The following is a 17,930-nucleotide window of genomic DNA, read 5'->3' on the forward strand; positions in this document are numbered from 1 at the left end:
TCAATTTTGGAGAACACCCTCGCTCCCTGAAGCTGGTCAAATAAGTCATAAATACGCGGAAATGGATATTTATTTTTGATTGTAACTTTGTTCAACTGCCTATAATCAATGCACATCCGCATAGTACCATCTTTCTTTTTCACAAATAGAACCGATGCACCCCAAGGTGACACACTAGGCCTAATAAACCCCTTTTGTAAGGAGTTCCTGAAGTTGCTCTTTCAATTCTTTTAACTCAGCTGGTGCCATATGATATGGAGGAATAGAAATGGGTTGAGGCACCAAGTCAATACCGAAATCAATATCCCAGTCGGGTGGCATACTCGGCAGGTCTGCAGGAAATACATCTGAAAAGTCTCGCACGACCGGTACTGAATCAATAATAGGAGTATCTGCATCAACATCTCTCACAAAGGCCAAATATGACAAGCATCCCCTTCCAACCATGCGTTGGGCCTTCAAATAAGAAATTACCCTGCTAGGAACAAAATCTAGAGAACCTCTCCATTCAACCTTTGGAAACCCCGGCATCGTCAACGTCATGATTTTTGCTTGACAGTCCAGAATAGCATGACATGGAGACAACCAATCCATACCCAGGATTACATCGAATTCAACCCTACCGAGTAATAAGAGATCAACTCTAGTCTCCAGTTCCCCAATAGTTACCACACACGACCGATACACACGATCCACAGTAATAACATCTCCCACCGGTGTAGATACACAAACAGGTGAAACTAAGGACACACAGGGCATATCCAGATAATGAGCAAAATACGATGATACATATGAATAAGTGGAACCAGGGTCAAATAATATAGAAGCCTCCCAGTGGCACACTGAAACAATACCTGTGATCACTGCATCTGAGGTAACAACATCTGGCCTAGCAGGAAAAGCATAGAATCGGGCATGACCGCCACCTGATCGGCCTCACCCTCTTGGGCGTACCCCTAGTTGCCTAACCCCCACCACGAGCTGGCTAGGCGGGTGGTGTAACTGCTGGTGCTGGTGTCGTTGGCCGAGAACTCTGATGTGGAGCCCCACTCAACAGCCTAGGACAATCTCTCTTGAAATGATGCAATTCTCCGCACTCGAAACAACCCCTCCTCTGACAGAACTTCTTCTCCTGATAACCCGAAGAATTACCTGTAGAAGCTAGAGCAGATGAGGCATGATGAGAACTCTACGCTGGTAGTGCACTGAATGAAGACTGGCCTGAGTGAGCACTGTAAGAACTGTGGCTAGATGATGCACCACGATGAACTGGATGACCCGTCTGAGCGTGTCTGTAAGAACAACCCCTACCGCGGTAAAACTGACCCCCTGAAGAAACACCACTGAAATCACCGGAACCACGAGGCCTCTTAGCCTCCCTCTCAACCCGCTCCTGGCTGTGAACCATCTCAATCTGACGAGCAATGTCGACAACCTCATCGAAAGTAGCACCAGACACTCTCTCTCTAGTCATGAGTAATCGTAGCTAAAAAGTGAGGCCATCTATGAACCTCCTGATCCTTTCTCTATTTGTGGGAATCAACCCCATGACGGGCCAATTCTGAAAATCTCATCTCATACTGTGTCACGGACATATCACCTTGGCGAAGCTACTTGAACTACCTGCGCAGCTCCTCTCTGCGGGACTGAGGCATGAACTTCTCCAGGAATAGACTGGAGAACTATTGCCAGGTAAGAGGTGCTGCACCGACCGGCCTACGCCTCTCGTAAGCCTCCCACTATCTGAAGGCAGCCCCAGAAAACTAAAAAGTAGTAAACGAGACCCCACTGGTCTCCAGAATAACCGTTGTCCGAAGCATCCGTTGACACTTATCTAGAAAACCCTGAGCATCCTCTGACTCAGCACCGCTAAATGGTGGAGGTCAAAGTCTCTCAAGTCTCCTTTGCTCATCATCTTCCATAATAGGAACTACCGGGGCCTGAGAAGCTGCAACCGGTTGGGCTGGTAGTGCCCCCGGTATATGAAGTCCCTCCACTACCTAGTCTGGAGTACGGGCAACAGGGGTATGAGTACCTCCCCTGGCCCGAGAAGTGGCAGGTGCGGCCTGAGCCGAAACCACCTGAGCAAGACCAGTGCAGGCTGCCAATATCTGGGCCAAAGTCTCCTGAAGGCCTGTAATCTCAATAGGCACAGCTGGTGCCTCAGCTGATCCTCTCGGCTCAGCTATATCTAGAATCTACTCCTGAGCTGGAGCAACCGGTGGTACTACAGGTGCTGGTCCAACTGTGGTACAAGCTACACCTCGACCTCTACCTTGGCCCCGGCCTCTACCACGACCCCGACCTCTCACGGCCCTAACTGGTGGCACTGGTGGCTGACCATCCGATCCGGTAGTACGTGTCCTCACCATCTGTGAGAGAATAGAATAACAGAAATTTATTTTCCAGAATCAACAAATTCGCACGACAGAATACAAGAAAGTGAAATTTTCCTAAGGGTTCTGCAGCCTCTCGAAGATAAGTACATATGTCTCCGTACCGATCCGCAATACTCTACTAAACTTTCTCATAACTCATGAGACCTATGTTACCTAGGGCTCTGATACCAACTTGTCATGACCCAAAATCTCAACCTGTCGTTATGGCGCCTATCTTGATACTAGGCAAGTCGATAATCTCAATAAACCACAATTTCTTTTAAGTTTGAAAATATAATATTTAAAGACAATACAAAATCCCACAAATACTAATACGAACACTCCCCAAAACCTGGTGTCACTGAGTACATGATCATCTATTATGAATACAAGTCTGAAAAATACGGTCTATAATAGTCTGAGACCAAATACAGTAAACAAGGAGATAGGGAACGAGAGGCAAGGTCTGCAAAACATGGCAGCTATCTCAGAATCTCCAAAAAATCAGTTGTGCGAAAGAATCAGCACCCGTTATGTCCGGGAATACCTGGATCTACACACGAAGTGCAGGGTATAGTATGAGTACAACCAACTTAGCAAGTAACAATAATAAATAAGAAATTGAAGATAGTGACGAGCTACACAGTTGTAGTTCATTTTCAGTAATTCCAACAGAGAACAGTACCAAAGGAGTTAGAGAAATAACTTTAAATATTCAGAAAGTCTACTCAGCGTGGACGTCGTGGTTGCGGATTTTGGGTTGCTTCGGAGAAGGTATAATGGTTGACGAGATTTTGGACTATGTGGTTCGTGCCAAGATTTGTTTGTATGGAGCTCTACGTTTGTGATCATTGTGTATAAATAGGGGTAAGGGTTACCCCAAAGAAAAATCGAAGAGTATGTTAAGAAATGGGTCAGCTCAACAGCGTTGAGTCGGCATAACAAAAGAAGAAATTGGCCTTAGGAGAGATAATTCTCCACAGGTGTCTGTGGCAAGCCTATGAAGAGGGCAGACCAGCCAATGTAATACCGCCCACTTGGCTCAGTTCTCAGAAACGCTTTTGAAAGAGTTTGTTCCCGGACTCTCCGTAAAGCGTGGCGCATAGGTTTTGAACGGTTGCATCAGGCCACCATGATGGTGTCATAATATGCCATCAGGTTCAATAAGTCAGCCCATCATATTCCTACTTTGCTTCCTACAGCTAGAGAGCGAGTCCACAGACTCATTAAAGGACTCAATTATAATCGTAAAATTTTGTACGACTCGGGAGATGCAAGCTGATACTTCATTTCCGCTAGTGGTTGAAATTGCCAAGATATTAGAACGTGTTCGGGGTGAGGAAAAAGGAAACTAAGGAGACCAAGAGGTCTCGAGGTTCTGGAGGATTCAATGGATTCTACTCTGCAAGTATAAATCATTATGGTGGGGGGTCGGGCAGTTGGCCAACCCAGTCCGCACATCGGATTACTCGGGGTGCTTCAGTAAGTTCTTTTAATGCACCACTGACATGAGTTTCCTACAATGGTTATTCCAGTTATCTCGCACAGACTCAGTATTAGTAGCCAAACCCGCAAAGGGGTTGTTATGAATGCAGTGATACTAGGCACATCATGAGAAAACTATCCCAGACTTGGGAGAGACATATTTCATCAAAGCACTCAAGCTACGTGCCCCATTGTAGTTACTACACCACCTACACAACCAGTTAGGGGTAGAGGACGGGTGGGTAGTGGGCGTCCTAGAGGTGGAGGCTCAGCCGTTGATATATTTTTTATGGTATGGCTGAGGTCGCTACATCAGATGGTGTCGTTACAGGTACGACCTCGATTTAATATAAAGGAATAATTTCCTTAACTTGATTCGGTTCTGAGTATCAAGACGAGTCCTCCTATTGTGCTCCACTTATGAGTGAGCTTCGTAATTCTATAATCTACTTATGTGTTTACTCATGTTGGGAGATTATATGGAGATAACTACGCCTATCATTCTGTGTTGGTCACTAATAAGAGCTGTGAGGCTAAATGTGGCTTTCTGTTACTCATTTCGTTATTTCCGGATAATTAATTACAAATTATGAATTATATGCCCTACTGGTGTGGGGTTCATTATGTGTTATGATTTTGTTTAACAAAATTATTTTAAAGAAGAGAATGTAAAGTTTCGATTGGCACGATGTGCATATTACTTGTGATTCAGAACTGAGGACGAGATCCTCCCATTTTAATATAAATTGATATGTTTAAACCGGGATACCAACTGCGGTGGAAGTTATATAAGGACGAGATCCTTATGAAGAAAATTCTTGTGTTTAAGTTCTCCCTTGTGAAATTAATGTTGTACTATAGTACTAATAGGGAGTCATGACTGTTAGGCTTATTTGAAAATTCTTGTATGAAATTCTCTGTGCATATTTGCCAAATTCGTGTTTGTAATTATTGAGTTTTAACCTACGAGGTAGGTGCTCGCCCAGGTGGCGTTAAATATGACTCGTTAATTCGGGTAAATAATTATGAGGTCTTCGTGCCTCATATCTCGCCATCAGTATTGTGAAGGTTTGCAACGAGATTTTTGTTAACATGAAGTTAAATTGACGATTCTATAGTTGATTATGAACAACTATTAAGACCAGATTGACCCAGAAGGGTGCCCCATTTAGATGGTCAGACGAGTGTGAGTTGAGCTTTCAGAAGCTCAATATCGCTTTGGCTACATCACCGATGTTGGTATTACCCACAGATTGAGGATCTTATATGATATATTATGATGCTTCTCGCGTTGGCCTTGGTGCAGTATTGATACAAGATGACAGGGTGATTGCATATGCGTCACGGCGATTGAAAGTTCATGATAAGAATTATCATGTTTATGACTTACAATTGGAAGCCATTGTTCATGCGCTGAAAATTTGGAGGCATTACCTCTACGATGTCTCTGGTGAGGTATTTACTAATCATCGTAGCCTTCAGTATCTGTTCAAACAAAATGATCGTAATTTAAGGCAGAGAAGATGGTTGGAGTTGTTGAAAGACTATGATATCACCATTTTGTATCACCTTGGAAAGGCCAATGTGGTGGCAGATGCTTTGAGTAGAAAAGCTTTGAGTACGGGCAGCCTTGCATATATTCCGATTGGTGAGAGGCCGTTAGCTGCAGATGTTCAGAATTTGGCTAATCAGTTCGTGAGGTTGGATGTTTCAGAACCCAGTAGGGTTCTAGCTTGCACAGTCGCTCAGTCTTTTTTATATGAGCATATCAGAGAGCGACAGTATAATGATCCTCATTTACTTGTCCTTAAGGACACGGTGCGGCACAGTGATGCCAAACATGTTGTTGTGGGGGAAGATGGAGTTTTGTGAATGCAGGATTGTATTTGTGTGCCTAATGTGGATGGGCTTCGTGAATTGATTCTTGAATAGGCACACAGTGACAGGTATTCTATTCATCCAGGTACCTCTAAAATGTATCAAGATTTGCGGTAACATTATTGGTGGAGGAGAATGAAAAAGGATATAGTTGCATATGTAGCTCGGTGTCTGAATTGTCAGCAAGTGAAGTACGAGCATCAGAGACCTGGTGGTTTGCTTCAGAAGTTAGAAATTCCTGAGTGGAAGTGGGAGCGTATCACTATGGGTTTTGTTGATTTGATTCCCACGGACTCAGAGAAAATTTGACGCAGTATGGGTCATTGTGGACAGGTTGACCAAGTCAGCACATTTTATTCCAGTGGTAGTTACCTATCCTTCATAGCGGTTAGCTAAAATTTACATTCTTGATATTGTCCGCCTTCACGGTGTGCCCGTGTCTATTATTTCAGATCGAGGTATATAGTTTACCTCACACTTCTGGAGGACTGTACAGTGTGAGTTAGGCACGCGGGTTGAGTTGAGTACAGCATTTCATCCACAGAAAGATGGACAGTCAGAGCGCATTATTCAGATATTGAAAGATATGCTACGCGCTTGTGTTATAGACTTGGAGGTTCTTGGGATCAATTCTTGCCACTTGCAGAGTTTGCTTATAATAATAGCTACCAGTCGAGCATTCAGATGGCTCCATATCAGGCACTATACGAAAGGCGATGTCGTTCGCCAGTTGGATGGTTTGAACCGGGAGAGGCTCGATTGTTGGGTACCGATTTGGTATAAGATACCTTGGATAAGGTCAAGGTTATTCAAGATCGGCTTCGCACAGCTCAGTCTAGGCAAAAGAGTTATGCCGACCGTAAAGTTTGTGATATTGCATTCATGGTTGGAGAAATAATATTACTCTAGGTTTCACGTATGAAAGGTGTAATGAGGTTAAAAAAGAAGGGCAAGTTGAGCCCTAGGTATATTAGACCCTTTGAAATTCTTGAAAGGGTGGGTGAAGTAGCCTACAGGCTTGCATTACCACCTAGTTTATCAGCGGTTCATCTGGTGTTCCATGTGTCTATGTTACGGAAATATCATGGTGATCTGTCCCATGTGTTATATTTCAATTCAGTCCAATTGGACAAGGATTTGACTTATGAGGAGAAGCCGATAGCTATTCTAGCCCGGCAGGTCCGACAGTTGAGGTCTAAGAGCTATCCTTCAGTTCGGGTGCAATGGAGAGGTCAATCAATTGAGACAGCTACCTGGGAATCCGAGTCGGACATGCGGAGTAAATATTTACACTTATTTACCAGCTCAGGTACTTTTTCTAACTTTGTTCGAGGACGAACGATTTCTAACTTTCTAATTAATTATGTGTTCTAAGACCTCGAAAAGCACTATTTATCATTCCTCGACTTGCGTGCGCAGCCCGTATAATTTTCCGTAAAGTGTATATATGAAAAATGGATTAAAATGTGAAATAGAGCTTTAAAACTCATCTGAGTTGATATTGGTCAATAGTTTGAGCAAATGGGCTCGAATCAGTATTTTGACAGTTTCGGTAGGTCCATATCGTGATTTGGGACTTGGGCGTATGCCCGGAATTTAATTTGGAGGTCCCTAGCTTGAATTATCGCCACTTGGCGAAAACTAGAAGCCTTTAGGCTTAAAGATTTTAAAGTTTGACCACAGGGTTGACTTTATGGATATCGGGGTCAGATTCGAGTTCTAAAAATTTTCATAGGTCCGTTATGTCATTTATGACTTGTGTGCAAAATTTGAGATCAATCGGACTTGATTTGATAGGTTCCGGCATCGTTGAAGAAATTAAAAGTTTCAAAGTCCATTAGGCTTGAATCTATGTGGGATTCGTGTTTTTAGTGTTGTTGGATGTAATTTGAGGTTTTGACTAAGTCCGTATGATATTTTAGGACTTGTTGGTATGTTTGGTTGAGGTCCCGAGGGCCTCAGGTGGATTTCGGATGGTTAACGGAATTTAATTTTGGCATTTCAAGAACGTTTTGACGTCTCTTCTTCACGAATAAGTGGTATCCCATTAAGCAAATAAGTTCCAAATACAGTTTTGATGGAAGCATAAGATTCGTATTGAAATTTTGGAGCCATAGCAAAAAGAATCGTTGAATTCAGACATCGTATGAGAAAGTTATGCCCATTTCCGTGTGAGGAACAATTTTCCGTCGCCGTCAGCGCCCAGGGTAGCGTGGGGCACTAGCCCTAGCGCTGGGATGTTTAAAGGTACTGTAAATAGCGCCACAGGCAGCGCCCCACGCTACCTGTGGCGCCCGAAATAGCTGAGGCTCTATAAATGGGGGTTTTCTACCATTTTTGACAAAAATAGAGTTGGGGAGCTCGGTTTGGGCGATTTTTACGGGTAAACATTGGGATAAGTGTTCCTTATCATGTATTGATTATATTTCATGATTCCATACTCATTTACATCATGAATCCATAAATTTATGGAAGAAAAAATAGATTTTTGTAAAATCTTCCAAAAATGTAAAATGAAGATTTGAAGGTCAATCCGATATCGGAATTTGATAAAATTGGTATGGGTGGACTCGTACTTGAATGGGTTGTCGGATTTTGTGAGTTTCGTCGGATTTCGATACGTGGGCCCCACGGCCAATTTTTGGTTAAATTTCGGATTTTGTTGGAAAATTAGTATTTTCATATGGAACTAATTCCTACGATTCATGTTGAGTATATTGAATTGTTTGTGACTAGATTTGAAGCTTTCGGACACGAATTCGCGAGGCAAAGGTTTATTGGAATCTTGAAATTAGTTGCAAAGCGAGGTAAGTGTCGTGGTTAACCTTGGCTTGAGGGAATAGAACCCTTAAATTATTTGTTATGTGAAATGCATGTGAACGACGTATAGACGAGGTGACGAGTGTCTATACGTCGTCAAATTAATTGTTTGCCTAATTATTTGAAAATATTAAATTTATTTAATACACGAATTAATTGTTATAATAATTATTTTTCTCCTATTCTTTGTCAGATATTAATTCTTGAATTCCCGTAATAATTGCTACATACTTATTTGAATTATGTGCATTAATTGCTACTTGACATTTAGCATATTAAATACTAAACTGCCTATTTTCTCCCTGATTTCCATAATAAATTATTATTTGTCATTGTTTGTTTCATAATTAAATCATAATTATTCTATGCTTGTTGTCTTAAAATTTTATATTAATTGTTGCATTTATTGGGGTAATTTCTTCTATGAGAATTGGTAAATGAATATATTGGAGGAGCGGGTTGCACGCCGCAAAAGAATTGATTGAAATGAATATATTGGAGGATCGGGTTGCACGCCGCAACAGACTTGTTTAAAAGTCCATATTGGAGGATCGGGTTGCACACTGCAACAGACTTATTTAAAAGTCTATATTGGAGGATAGGATCGCACGCCGCAATAGACTTGTTTAATAGTCCATATTGGAGGAGTGTGTTGTACGCCGCAACAGACTTGTTTAAAAGTCCATATTGGAGGAGCGGGTTGCACGCCGTAACAGACTTGTTTAAAAGTCCATATTGAAGGATCGGGTTGCACGCCGCAACAGACTTGTTTAAAAGTCCATATTGGAGGATCGGGTTGCACGCCGCAACAGACTTATTTAAAAGTCTATATACACTTGATTAAAATAAATATATGGGAGGATTGAAAACGAATATATTGTGGGAGCGGGTTGCACGCCGCAATGGGAATTGATTGAAATAATGATTGGTTATGACTGCTGAGTTGGTTTCAACTGTTAAAATGAATCACCTGAATTATTTCTATTATTATTGCGTACAGGTTAATGTAAGTGACCCGCCTTAGCCTCGTCACTACTTCGTCGAGGTTAGGCTCAGCATTTACCAGTACATGAGGTCGGTTATACTGATACTACACTCTGCACTTCTTGTGCAGCTTTCAGAGTTGGTCCCAGCGGCGTACTGTAGATCTACCCGGATACAGCTACTAGTGGAGACTTGAGGTATAACTGCACAGCATTCGCAGTTCTAAAGTCCCCTTCTATATTATCTCAGATGTGTATTATATTTCAAACATCTTGAATTTTATTCAGACCTTTATTTGTATTATTCTAGAAGATCGTGCACTTGTGACTCCAGTTCTGTGATGGTATTTAGATATCGCGATTATTATGGATTATTCACTATATTTCAGACTTTATTTCCGCATTTGTCTTCTTGTTATTTAATTAATTTAATTTTTTTTTAAAATAGCTAATTATATTCTAACATTGGCTTGCCTAGCAAGTAAAATGTTAGGCACCATCACGGTCCCGAAGGTGGGAATTTCGAGTTGTGACAATAACGCTTGAATTTCCTCTTCCTATCCCTGAGCTCATGATTGATGCAACGACTGGATACGAGGCGATGTCTTTCATGGATGGTTCATCGAGATATAATCAAATTCGCATGGCACCGAAGGATGAAGAACTTACCGCCTTTCGCACCCCTAAAGGTATATACTGCTACAAGGTAATGCCTTTTGGTTTGAAGAATACGGGTGCTACATATCAACGTGCCATGCAAAATATTTTTGATGACATGCTTCATAAAAACGTGGAGTATTATGTTGGCGACTTGGTGGTAAAGTCAAGGAAGAAAGATGATCACTTGCAAGATTTGAGGATGGTATTTGAACGGCTTCGGAGATACCACCTCAGAATGAATCCGTTGAAGTGCGCCTTTGGAGTTACTTCTGGGAAGTTCCTCGGTTTTATTATTCGACACCGAGGTATCGAAATTGATCAAGCTAAGGTGGATGCTATCTTGAAAATTCCCGAGCCTAAGGATATTCATAAATTAAAAAGCTTACAAGGTAAGTTGGCATATCTTGGAAGATTTATTTCGAATGTGGCTGGAGATGCCAACCATTTAGTTGCCTCATGAAGAAATGGGTTCCTTTTGAATGGGACCAAGCTTGCAGAAATGCTTTTGAATGCATTAAGTCTTATCTGATGAAACCTCCAAGACTGGCAGCCCCCATACCTGGAAAGCCATTAATATTATACATTTCAGCACAGGAAAGGTCAGTAGGAGCACTTCTAGCTCAAGGAAACAATGAAGGCAAAGAAAATGCATTTTATTACTTGAGTAGGATGATGACGCCAAATGGGCTCAAGTATTCACCTATTGAGAAGTTATTTTGGGCACTTGTCTTCTCCATACAGAAGCTGAAGCGTTACTTCCAAGATCATGTTGTGCGAATCGTCTCAAGAGCAAATCCTATCAAGTTTGTTATGTCTAAACCAGTCCTAAGTGATCGATTAGCGAGGTGGTACCTCCAATTTCAACAATTTGAACTATCATACACAATCTTAATGATTTAACTCTTCTCACGCTGTCAATCTTGGAAAACTCTTTTTTGATAACTCTTAAAGGCTATTCTTCTTTAGCTTGATCTCTTACTACCGAGCTGATTTTTTCTTTCTTCCACTGGCACTAAACTTCGGGTTTAACTTAAACTCTGTGTGTTCTAACACGCGTTCAGTATTTCAAACTGTTACCCACTGACTAGTGTTAACCTAGCTAAGTAAATCAAATCATACATCTACTAGCTCTGCTGAAATTGGTAATTCACTGTATCTACTCAAAACTTACTTACTATTCTTTTACTAACCACCTAGTAGCATCATGTTTTCTAGTTCTTCTTTGAATAACTAAAGTAAAGTATAAGGTTATTCCTAACTTCCCTCACCATCCGACCTTGTTCTATGGTCGCATACTATCTTCTTCTTTTTTAACTATGTCCATGGATCACACTTGGAGAAATTTCATCTATCTTAAAAGAAATTTGAATATCTAACCTCAAACTTTCTCTACACTTTAAAATCATAACAGACTATAAACATCCGTCCTAAACACATGGTCACATCACCTAAAGGGGAACTGTCATATCTTATATCTCACAATAATAGTTGCTTCTTATAGTAATTCACTAATATGATACTTTTTAGTTCTGACTTAAATAAATTTGAACAACTTAAAATCATCCCCTGAAATTCAGTATCGGCTGCTCTTGGTCCTCATTTTGTACATCATATCTTCTTAGTCATCTGCATGAGTCGTACAAAAAACACATCGTTGGTAATAACCAATTTTTTGATTCCTAGGTATTTTTCCCTTAGGCTCTTTTCTGTTCGAAACTATATGCCCGTTGCAGTTCAATTCTTAACCTGTTACACTGTGGGGTTTGACATCTAAACTACCATCACCTCTTGTGGATCAATTTCCAAGAATTAAAAGAAATTGTTCTGTGAGGTAAAACACATAAAACTACCATACACAAACTTATCCTTTAGAGTATATCATCATCTGATAAATCATTTCCTGCACCATCCGGCGAGTCTCTTGGGTATTAATCTGAACCTAAAATATGCGAAGATTTTGCTATAATCACTGTTACTTACATTTTCTTTTAGGACCCATTGTCATCACTGTATACTCACAAGTCACTTATATTTGGATACATTGAAAATTGGAGATCTGGTAACTGAATACTGACATACTAAATAACCATAAACCTGCTAACTGAAAGATTGTACAACTAGTAACTGCGGTAAACTGATAACCATAAAACATGATAACTGTTTTTGTACTTTCTGATTAGGTTATGCTCTAATCTGTACTACTATCTATTGCATCCCACTTTCAACATCATCTCAAGCCTTATATGTTACCAACTTGTACTCCATAATTATACCCCAATGGGCAATGAACATTTCTAGAACCTTGGGTTTTTCTTGCCCGTCGCTTGGGCATTCGATATTTCTGGAATTCGATAAGAAGAGAAGGTTACCTACTGCTCTAAGCTTCATGTCACGCTCTAGAGTAGAAAGAAATGAGACAATCCTAAATGTCTTGGTAGTTAACCGTTTATATGCATGGTCGGCACAAACATATAAAGGAAACTCTACCAGACATGGCTCCATAGACTCCCTAGGACACTTGAACCTATTGCTATGATACCAATCTTTGTCACACCCCGAACTTGGGCATGGACGTAACACGGCACCCGGTGCCTGACTACATGTGACTGAGCGAATCAACTGGCTTGCTGAATCAACATGTGATATCATAACATACTGAATGCGGAAGATAAACTAGCGTATGCCAATATACTGAAAGTCTGAATGATATAAATCAGAAAACGGAAACACTAATATAGTTCTGAAATATATCTGTAGCAAACATTGCTTAACTTGAAAAGCATGCAACACTGTCTAACTATTACACTAGTCTATGAAGCCTCTAATGAGGTACTGAAAACACTGACTGTCTGAAAATACTGAAGACTATAAGGTAATGATAATGCCTCGAAAGAACTGGGGATCACCAAATAACTGGTACGAGAATCCTAGCACTCTAAGTCATCAACCTGTAAATCATTACATGCATCGTGAGATGCAGGCCCGGGGAAAAGAGGATGTTAGTACATTTTGAATGGCACTAGTATGTAAAGCAACTGAAAGAAAGAACTGTAAATGCTGAAACTAAAACTGAATTGATAATTGATAATTGAAAACTGAAAACTGAAAACTAAAATGATAACTGATAACTGATAACTGAACAAAGAAAGTAAGGATATGAATACTCCATCTTCTGAATGATGAACAACCTGTTTATCTCAATAAACTACGGTCTTGGGTCCAATATATATGTGCACAAGCTACGGCCTCAGGCCCAAGTATACATATACATAACTATGGCCTCAAGCTCAAAAATACATAAAGCATAAACTACGGCCTCAGGCCCAAACATGTATAAAGCATAAACTACGGCCTCAAGCCCAAATACAGGTATTCAACATTCAGGTATTTAAAAACAGGAACTGAGAATCATACTGTAATACATGATACTGAAATACTGAACCATATTGAGTTACATGATACTTGAATGCTGAATAGAACTGGACTGAGCCATGTATTCATGAACTGATTATGAAAAATGAAACTTCAACTATTTATGACATGCTGAGTAATCTAGATTGAGACTCATGGGTATCAAATACAAGTCTATATTAATTACACACTGAGCTCACAATGTTCAGAATGAAATTCAAGAATGAATTATGAAGCTAGAGAATAGAAGTTCTGCAACTATTCAAAGAACTAAACTTAACTATATTTCTGAGGCAATTAGTAACGTTGTAGAAGGAACGTAACGTAGGGAGAATCATTAACATTCCCAAATATAGAGAGTTAGACTCACATACCTTAACTTCCTGCTCTTGAGTGTAATACAACATTCGCCAACCCTTTCAACTTTAATCTATATCAATACAAGTCAAAGGGATTTCGTATTAGCAATAATACTCATATTTTGGTCACTTAGGTATTTTATCAAACACTTGGTGGGTATAAAGCTTCATAGCCCTCATTAATGGTGTTTCTACACCCAACATCCCATTTTCTTACTCCTAAAAAAAAATTCTAAAATCTCAACTTGTTATAATCAATACCACTCTTCATCATCCATAAGATAAACAATACCCTTAATCAATAATCAACAACCCAAACCTATAATCATTTAAGATTTTCTATCAAACTGTAACGACCAGTCGTTTTGAGCATTTGCACTTCTCTCGGTGATTTGAGGGAATGAGTAGCTCCATATGATATATTATGACTTGCGTGAATCGTCAGTTTGATTTTCAGGTTATTCGGAATTAATTTGGAAGAATGAATTTCGTGATTGAAGCTTTAAAGTTAGAGGAGTTGACCAAGTTTGACTTTTTAGTATTTGACCTTGGATTGGAGTTTTGATGGTTCTGTTAGGTCCGAATAGTGATTTTGGACTCGTCCGTATGCCCGGATTTACATTAAGATATTTCTAGAAGGTTTCGGCACTAATTGGTAAAAGTTGGAAATTTGAAAGTTTGGAAAGTTAATAAGTTTGACCGAGAGTTGAATTTGAGGATATCAGATTAAGATTGTGGTTCTGGAAATTGGAATAGCTTTTTTTATGTTATTTGGGACTTGTGTGCAAAATTTAATTTCATTCCGGGTTGATTTGATATGTTTCGGCGTGAGTTTTTGAAGTTGAAAGTTCATTTAAGTTTGAATTGAAGTGCATTTCGTCGTTTCGATATTATTATGTATGATTTAAGGTCTCGAGTAGGTCCGTGTTAAGTTATGAGACTTATTGGTATATTCGGACGGGATCCCGAGTGGCTCGGATGAGTTTCAAACATGTTTCGGATCATTTTGGAATTGTTTGGTTAAGGCTGAGGGCAAGTATGTTATGGTACGACCGCATCTACGGAGGGCTGATCGCATATGCGAGCCTGTAGATACGACCCTTTGGTCGCAGAAGGGAAAACATGCTTGGCTGGGGATCATAGCAGATGCGGAGGAATAAGCGCACCTGCGTGTGCGCAGAAGCGAAATCCTTGGGCGCATGAGCGGTCTTGTGCGCAGATGCGCGTTTGGCATCGCACTTGCGATGTCGCAAAAGCGTGATTGTTTCCATAGGTGCGATGCATGAGTTTCCAGTGATTTGCCGAAGAAGCAAAATTTTGGTCGCACATGCGAGTCCGCAGAAGCGGGAATTTGTTCGCAAATGCGAGAAATGCTAGACAGATTCTATATATTTCGAGGTTTTGGTTCTTTTACCATATTTTAAAATTTGGGGCTCGAATTGAGGCGATTTTGAAGCAATTTTCATCACATAGATTGGGTTAAGTGTTCTACACTCGGTTTTGATTATATTTCGTGAATCTATCTTCGTTTTGGGTAATTGGATTATGAATTTTAAAGAGAAAATTAGGAATTTTTGTCTAAAGTTTCATAGAGTGAATTTTTGAGTTTTGAACATCGATTCTGAGTCGGATTTGAGTGAAACTAGTATGGTTGGACTCATAATTTAATAGGTTGTTGGATTTGTGAGTTTCATCGGGCTTCGAGGTGCAGGCCCGGGTTTGACTTTTTGGTTGACTTTGAGATTTCGATTAAAGATTCGACCTTTATCGATTGGGTTTATTTCATTTGGCATTATTTGATGTACTTGAGTTGCTTTTGGCTAGTTTCGAGCTGTTTGGAGGCCGGTACACACAGGATGGCATTTTTGGAGCATCGTTTGGCTTGCTCGGTATTGGATTTGGCTTGTTCGAGGTAAGTAACACTTCTAAACTTGGTGCTGAGGGTATGAACCCCTGAATATACGTGTTATGTGTTTGATGTTGAGGTGATGCACATACTAGGTGACGGGTGTGTGGGCGTGCACCGTGTGAATTAAGACTCGATTTATTTTGTAATACTGCGTAGTACCTAATCTTGTTTCTATTCATGAAATTTCTACGTGCTAGAGTAATTGAGTTGTGATCCATGTTAGAAACCACGTCTAGGTTATATGCTTATCCTATTGTGACCCATTAAGGTCATTTCTGTTATTGAGTTAATTTCTTACATTGCAATTACATACTTAGTCATACACATTCATTTGCATATCATATCTCAGTCTCTGTTATCATTTATTGATACATAACATTATTATTTTTGGGCTGATTTTTTATGACATTGTGAGCCCGAGAGACTGGAGAGATTGATGACTGAGTGAGGCCAAGGGCCTGATTGTGAGGATGTTTATGGGATCGGGCTGCACACGCAGCATGCTTTATTGATTCATGCCATGATTGGATTATTATAGCGCTTGGGCTGGATCTGCCCCTCCGGAGTCTGCACACCCACAGTGAGCGCAGTTGTTATTGATTTTTAGGTCTGATCTGCCCTGGGCTAGATCTGCCATGTACAGTACTGAGTGCGAGTACCGAGTGACTTGGACTGAGTGATTGGGAGGACTGAGTGAGTTGATACACCGAGAGTACACATATGGTTTTATCACTGCATTGTATTACAGTTGGCATGCATACTTGGCATGTGGGCATTGAGATGTATTTCCTCATGTTGTACGGTATAGTGACACTCATGACATTCACATGCGCATTGACATGTAGGCATAGAGATGTACTTTCCTCATGCCATCTGATAATGAGACTTCTTAACTGTTGTTGAAAGTTTTTGGGAAAAATCACAGATTTCTGACTTACTCACATTTTTTTTTAGATTACGGTGAAAGATTTGGGATTTACTGTTATACTTGAAAAGCATGCCTATTTTCCCGTAACTGTGAACGAGTTGAGCATCATATCTCTGAGTTATTTCTTGTACCACTTTTATTATATTGTTATGACCTGTTGCTGGTTATTGGTGTTGGACTCTGACCTTTGTTCCAACTCGCCACTATTTTCAACCTAAGGTTAGGTTTGTTACTTATTGAGTACCTGGGGTCGGTTGTACTCATACTACACTTCTGCACCTTGCGTGAAGATATTGGATGCTAATGTTGTTGTGGATGGTGGGAGCTGGATTTGAAGACGTACCTGCGTTCCGGTCATATCTATTTCTTGATCTTGGTAGCTTTAGAATTTTAATCTGTTCATGTACATTTCAAATAGATGATGTATTTATTTCATACCAGCTTTGTAAACTCTAAATATTAGAAGCTCATGATTTGTACTACTAGTCCTTGTGAAATGTATAAAGGTTCAAATATTTTATCATTTATTTGTCTCAATAAATCTCATTAAATTGGATACATGTTAATTGGCTTACCTAGCGGGTTGGGTTAGGTGCCATCATGACTAGTAGAATTATGGGTCGTGACACAAATCCATCAACTCATATCTCATGAACTTAGAGTCTATAATCATTAATCCAATGCTATAATCAATTAGAGGATGCAAATATTACCTTTTGATGTTCAATCCTCTTGAATTCGAGTTGTAGGGTTTCTTCTCTCAACAATGATGTCTCGATCGAATATCTAATAATCTGAAGGATTTACCCATGTTAATAAGGTATTGTAGAATTGAAATTAACTTAGAATCACCATTAGAACTCACCTTGGATGGTGGAGGGACCTTTGAGGAGTTAGGTTCTTGAGATCTTCCCTTTCTAGAGCAAGTTTTTGTGTTTTGGGGTGTGGGGGACGAGGTAGGGCTTATAAAACGACTTCCCGGGTGCGCTTCTGCGCACCTGAAGGCCCAACCGTGCACCTGAATGCGCAACAGTCAGTAGCACTGCCACAAGTGCACGACCGTGCAGGGGACCATCTGGGCGCGCACCTTTGCACGCATAATGCGCATTGTCCAGTAAA

Source organism: Nicotiana tomentosiformis, chromosome 11, assembly GCF_000390325.3.
Source record: "Nicotiana tomentosiformis chromosome 11, ASM39032v3, whole genome shotgun sequence".
In the NCBI taxonomy this organism is placed as follows: domain Eukaryota; kingdom Viridiplantae; phylum Streptophyta; class Magnoliopsida; order Solanales; family Solanaceae; genus Nicotiana; species Nicotiana tomentosiformis.